General features: G+C 41.6%; 2 pseudogenes; one reads left to right on the forward strand and one right to left on the reverse strand.

The window, feature by feature from the left end:
* Nucleotides 1–1403: 1403 nt before the first annotated feature.
* Nucleotides 1404–3158, reverse strand: LOC146489437 (uncharacterized; annotated as a pseudogene).
* A 745-nt stretch (nucleotides 3159–3903) lies between these two features.
* On the forward strand, nucleotides 3904–4989 carry LOC146489438 (uncharacterized; annotated as a pseudogene).
* Nucleotides 4990–6713: the final 1724 nt, after the last annotated feature.

Here is a 6713-nt window from a genome sequence, read left to right on the forward strand (position 1 = left end):
AAAGATACAATAAATTAATCAATAGTATCTCTTTGATAGCTACCATGTCTCGTCAAGAGAAATCTACAGATTGTTTTGCTCTTCCCCTTACTCCTGACCCAAAGAAGATAAAGCTGACAATCTCTGGGAAATGCATCATTTGTCAGACAGATAAGCCCAACGACAAGCTTAGAAAGGGAAAAGAATCATCATTGCATACTCTTCTGAAATCAGCAAATCTTCCTCAAGATAAGGTTTTTGAACGGATTTTTAAAGAAGATCATAGCAATATTGAAGTCTATTGGCACGCTAACTGTTATTCAACTTACACAAGCTCTCATAATATTCAGTGTGCATCAACGAGTTGTGCTGATAGTGATCGAGAAACTGAGGAAAGTGAAGATATAAATGCCATTGGTAGATTTTCATGCTTGTCAAAAAATCGAACTGATTGGTCCAAATGTTTTATATGTAAGAAAAGGACCTACAAGAAAGTGCGAGAGCTGATCACGCTTTCCACTTTTGAAGCATGTGACATTATAACGAAAGCTGCAGAGCATCAAGGGGACCAAGAAATGCTTCATATACTACGCAACGTAAATGATGACCTTGTAGCAGATGCAAAATATAAAATTTGCTTTTCTTTGTATATTGCTAAGAAGGGAAAATCTCTAGGAACTGACAAAGATTGGCAGTACGAGACGGCATTTCAAGAATTGGCAGAAAATTTAACCCCCAGAATAAAACAGGGAAAAGCATATGATATGGCTTCGTTGTTAACAAGCTTTCGTGAAATTCTAGACAGAAGAGGAATAGGTTCAGAGAGCTACACCAAAAAACACCTCAAGAGTCGTATAGAAAAGCACCTTGGAGCTTTGGTGCAATGAAAACCCTGACATCCATGCATTTGGGTACAATGGCAACACACTCAGAATCCAGAAGACAGTTTCCTGTCAAAGTGGAAACACAAGAGGCAGGAAAGACAAACATAAAGCGTGGGAGCAAGTAACTGATGCAACATTGCCGTGTAGGAAAAACCAGAAACTCAGTTGAATGATTTGGATAAATAATTTGTTAGTTTGGATAAATGAAAAGTTTGTAATTCCCATTTGAATATAGGATGAAAAATTTCCACAGTTCTATGGGAGATTACGACAAATAATGTACCCAAAGTTCAGCTACAGTCAATAACTGAAAACAGAAATATGAGAAAGAACCATATTGATGTAGGGTCTCAAATAGCAATAATAGACCAGTTCTGATATGCTAAGGGGAGGGGTTCACGGTTCTGTGCATGTCCATGTATCAAAATACTTTTTCACCTTTGCTTGCTATGACCCAAGCCAGTTTAATTTAATTCGTTGTTAATGAACCATTCGGAAGGGAATAGGTAACTCGGGTGGTAATTTTTTCATATGATTGCATTACACTGTATTTCGCATGGAAATAACTGTAAAGACATTCCAAGCTATTCCAATAATGTCCACTCTTTGCAAACTAGAAGATTTAAAAGTTGACTGTCTGAAATACTGTCCTAGAGAATACTTTTTTGCAGGCTCTGTTATAGACCAGAGACCCCTGCGGCTCAAACTGGAAACCAGCTTTTGTCTTTCACTGTCATCCTCCAATTTCCCAGCTTTCAGGAATAGCCATCGCCTGTTGGCTTCACTTGAAGACTTTCTTGCACACTTTTTGTGAAGATTATGCAATACATTTCATTCCAAATACAGCAAACCGGCCTTTTCTTTCTCTAATAAGATAGTTTTGTGTAGAGGAACGCCGTTGTCAGGATATGACTTCAAACGCTTGCAGTGTGCTAGCATACTATCACCCACTTTGGTAACAAGCAATGTAGCTGCATTTCGGGATAATCCTTCAAAGAAAATTGTAGATTTCAACGGAACCTCGGCATAATATTTTCCATAAAACTTTTCATTCTTCCCATTCGTTAAGTACCCATCAAACAATATTTTAAACATGCAAAATCCCTCATCAGTTGCAGTAATCGGTACATATTCATAGTGGCTTAAAAAAATTGCAAACAGCATCAACTGGGGGCACACTGTTTTGCTAAATTTGCAAGATGGCACCAAAATTAGACAAGTATTACCCAGAAAAAATGATTGCCCTTCACTTCCTTTCGAGTCCATAAGTGACAATAATTCACAAGTCAGACCAATGACTAACCATCGTTCCAAGTGACAAACAAACATATAAGAGTGAGTATTGCATGACGAAAAAATAACAAAAAGCAAAATGTTCCAGTTACAGATAATTAATTTTTTTTGACTAACTTGCCCCCACATCATTTCATTAATGTTGGAAAGTTGTTTTCTGACCATGTAGATGCATAATGAAGTTAACCTTCTTGCAATCCCCTCTGGCAGGGATATTAAACTTGCATTGGAGGTATTTGCTCATCTGTTCACTACTGATGCGATGGCTGTAGGAATTGTGGCCCCAGCTCGAGAGAGGACCACTGGGAAAGGAGTGCTGGACACCACCAGAACAAACCAACTAAAAAGTAAGTATATTATTTAGTTTGTAACAATAACTCCAAAAATGGTTACTATATACTAAATTTCATTGTGTGTGAAGCTGACATCCAATTTTTTAATATCTGCAATGATTCACGGTAACAATTTCTTGTTGGGTGAGGGTCAGCATGGTACATTTACGAGGATTTTAAAGGGTGACGTTTTTGTTATCCAATGAAGCCAAAGACTAATATCATAAACCAAAGCCTTGACATTTAAAGTATTTTAAATGAACACACGCAAATTCGTGAAGCGTTCCAAATTTTTTCGATTTCCAAAACGCTCCATCTTGACTTGAATGTTATCGAGTCCTTTCGACTGGAGATAGTTATAATGCAGTTGGGTTCCAACGATTTAACAGACTCCGACCCTTTACATGTTGGCTCAGCTATTGAAGATTTTGCTAGGCTCTTGCATGACACCTACGGTGTTAAGGTTATTTGCGTGTGCCAGACCATCATGCGCCAGGGCGCAATGGTTTTTAATCGAAAGGCCAAGCTGTTAACGAAATACCTCCGGGTAGTTTTAGAGCCTATACCTTATGTCATCTTTTGGGGCCATAGGGGGTTTTGGCGCCCGACTCTGAACTTTTACGCACGTGATGGTGTGCATCTCAACTCCTTGGGTCAGAAAAAATACCATCGTAGTCTTAGGGGAGCAATCCTAAGGTCCTTGAGCCTGTTCAGTTTAAATTCGTCTTGTTGAATTTTCAACGTTTCATTTCATTTCCCAGTCGAGCCTTTTAAAGTTTACGTACTTGCCTCGCCATGCCTTTGTTTTAGTGACAGCCGTTGATGTTAACGATTTGCCGCCTTTATTTAATTGGGCGCATTCTATTTTGGCTGCACTCATTTTCCTTACAGTTCTACAGAACTGTTGTTTGCCTTGCGTGCATAACAGTTTGTATTTGCTGGCGTTGGCATAATTCATACTTTGTGTCCTGGTGAATATTATAAGTGTGCAATCCTATTCGACCGCCCTTAGTTGGGTGTGTCCTCAATGCACTTTGATATTCTTTTCCCAGGCATTCATGTCACTCAGTTCTTGCTACATGGCTCGCCATTTGGTTTTCAGCAGAGTTCAGTTATTCGTCACCATTATGTGTGCGTAATTTAGCCACATTTACCATTTGTTAAACAAAAACAAACAAACGAACAAAAAAAAAACTCAAAAATAAATAAATAACTTAACATCCCGGCTCATGCCTTTGATTAATTTGCTCCTCTTTGACTCATGCCGCTTTGATATCTTATCTTATCTTAGCGGAAACATATGCTTTTAGCCTTATCTTAATCTAATTACTTTTACTTATTCTAATATGTTATCTTATCTTATTGGCAACATATGCTTTTAGCCTTATCTTAATCTAATTACTTTTATGTAAGTTATGCCTCCTAAGCTGAAGCGATCATCCCAAACACGCACACGAAGTTCTGCAAAGCGGGCACGTGTAACAGAACTGATCGAAACCCGCCCTGGCCCGAGTGATCAACAACAACCTGCAACCTCCACGGAGCAGCCTCTCTTGGCCGTCAACATGCAGGCCCTCTCGGCCTCCATTTCTACCGCAGTACAGCAAGCTGTCGCGGAGGCAATGAACGCACAATGCGCAGCCGCACCCAGCCAGGAGACACAGTCCTCCACGGACCAGTCAGTGGCCAATATAGTCGAAGTATCCTTGGCTGAGATCGCCCAAGGTACTCCATCGCGTAGCGAAAACGTAGTCACCTTAGCTGAGCCTGGGTTAGACTCGCCGGCTCCGAAACAAATTTTTTCTTACGTGGCTGTTTCTCTTAGCAGTTGGGTGAGTTCCAAAGTCAAGGCCAAAATCTGGTCCAACGAATATCTTGATTTTGGAACTCTCCTCTCGTTTTCTCCCAATAATCAAAAGTATTCCCTGTCTCTCGCCTCTTCGGATGGTGAGACCACCCGCCCTCACTTAACTTTAGAACCTAGCCAACCAGTTAAAAAGATCCAAACTATCAACCAGTGGCTCTCGGCATTTAATATTTTTGTTGCGATCTATTCGGAAAAACTACCCACGGACACACCCAAGCTCATGAAATATTGTGAAATCGTCCGCGACATCACTGCAAAACCAGGTGACTGGTTGTATTATGACGAACAACTTCGTTTCATAAGGCAATCAGCCCCTGCACAATACCCATGGGACGCGATTCACTGAGAACTTTGGCTGAAGGCTGTGACAAATTTTCGTCCGAAAACCCAATTTGCCTCGGACAAGGGACCACTGCGCTCCCGCTCCCAGTCCTTTCCTAAAGGCACATGCTGGCATTTCCATGTGGGGAAGGTGTGCAACGGGTGCCGTTTCGAACACATTTGCTATAAGTGTGGCTCGAGATACCCTGCCGCACAGTGTTCCTCCAGCCAACCTAAAACACACCCCGGCAAAGCAGGCATTTCAACTGTCGCTGCACAAGCCAGTAACACCCGTAAACGTGGATCGGCTTAATTTCCTTCTTAGCGGATACGACACTTCTCTCCGCCTTTACTTAGTTAATGGTTTTACTTTTGGGTTTCGCGTTGGTTTAGATGGGGAACGCTGCGCGTTGCACTCACCCAACCTTAAAAGCGCTTTAGACCAACCGCAAATCGTTCGGACCAAACTACGTAAAGAGTGTGAGGCCGGGAGGCTATGTGGTCCTTTTATTTTCCCTCCTTTTCCAAACTTTGTTTCTTCTCCTTCAGGCATTGTTCCCAAAAAAAATCCCTCTGAATTCCGTTTAATTCAACACCTATCGTACCCTCAGGGCAACTCAGGAAACGATAACATACCGGAGGCACATTCTTCGGTTCACTACGCTTCTGTTTCTGATGCCATCGCGGTACTTAAAAGTTTAGGGGCTGGTGTCTTTTAGGCCAAAACCGATATTAAATCGGCCTTCAGGATTATTCCCATTCATCCGTCCGATTTTCCTTTGCTAGGCATGAAATGGGATAATCAGTTTTACTTTGACGTATGTCTTCCTATGGGACTGTCATCCTCGTGTCAAATTTTTGAAGCTTTTAGTTCTTCCTTGGAGTGGATCTCCGTGCACCGATTTGGCGCATCCAGAGTTCTTCACATTCTTCACGACTTTCTTTCTATTGCGCGTACCGAAGAGCAATGCCGCACCGATTTAAGCAATTTTCTTCGTATGTGTGATTATCTCGGCATTCCCATTGCTCAGGAAAAAACTTGTGGACCATCTCCAGTTCTACAATTTGCGGGTATCACACTTGATTCAATTAATCAGGAAGCTCGTTTGCCGGAGGATAAGCTTCAAAAATGTCGCCTATTACTTGAATCCTTTTGCAAACGTTGTAAAGTTACTTTGCAAGAATTACAGTCCCTAATAGGCCTATTAAATTTTACATGTTCTGTAATCGTCTCTGGGCGTGCTTTTCTTTGCCGCCTAATTGATCTCACTATTGGGGGGAGATGCCCACATCATCGCATTAGGCTCACTAAAGAAACCAAACACGATATGGAGGTATGGCTAACATTTCTGAGGGCATTTAATGGCCGTTCCTTTTTCTTGGATGATAAGTGGAACACATCTCCTCCTCTCGAACTGTATACCGATGCGGCCGGATCAAAGGGCTACGGTGCTATCTTTGGCCCTTACTGGTTCTTCGGCTCTTTTACGGATCAGTGGCAATCCTTCAATATTACATTTCTCGAACTATTTCCTATTGCCCTCTCAGTGCGTATTTGGGGTTCTCAGATGGCTAACTGATGTATCGTGTTTGTTACTGATAACGCTGCGCTGGTCAGTATTATCAATCAACAGACATCCAAACACAAATTCGTTATGATATTGATCCGTGACTTGGTTCTAACTGCTCTCAATTATAACATTATCTTTCGTGCTCGCCATATCCCAGGTCTTAATAATACCCGGGCCGATTGTCTTTCACGATTTCAGATAGCACGGTTCAAGGAACTTTCGCCCCAAGCAGACGAATTGCCAACAATAGTGCCCGAGATTCTTTTGCCGAAGAGTTGGTCACTAACTTAGAGAGTCTCTTGAGCTCTGTATTGGCGTCAGGTTCGGGTCAGTCATACCGTAGAGCGTGGACACTATACCGTGAATTTCACAAGAAATTTTACAAGACAAAAGCCTTCCATTTACCGTTAACCACCGCGTCTTTGGCGCTTTTTATTTCTTTTCTCGACTGTAGAAATCTTTTGCC

Source organism: Pavona decussata, unplaced genomic scaffold (genome assembly GCF_977016875.1).
Source record: "Pavona decussata unplaced genomic scaffold, jaPavDecu1.1 SCAFFOLD_6, whole genome shotgun sequence".
Lineage (NCBI taxonomy): Eukaryota > Metazoa > Cnidaria > Anthozoa > Scleractinia > Agariciidae > Pavona > Pavona decussata.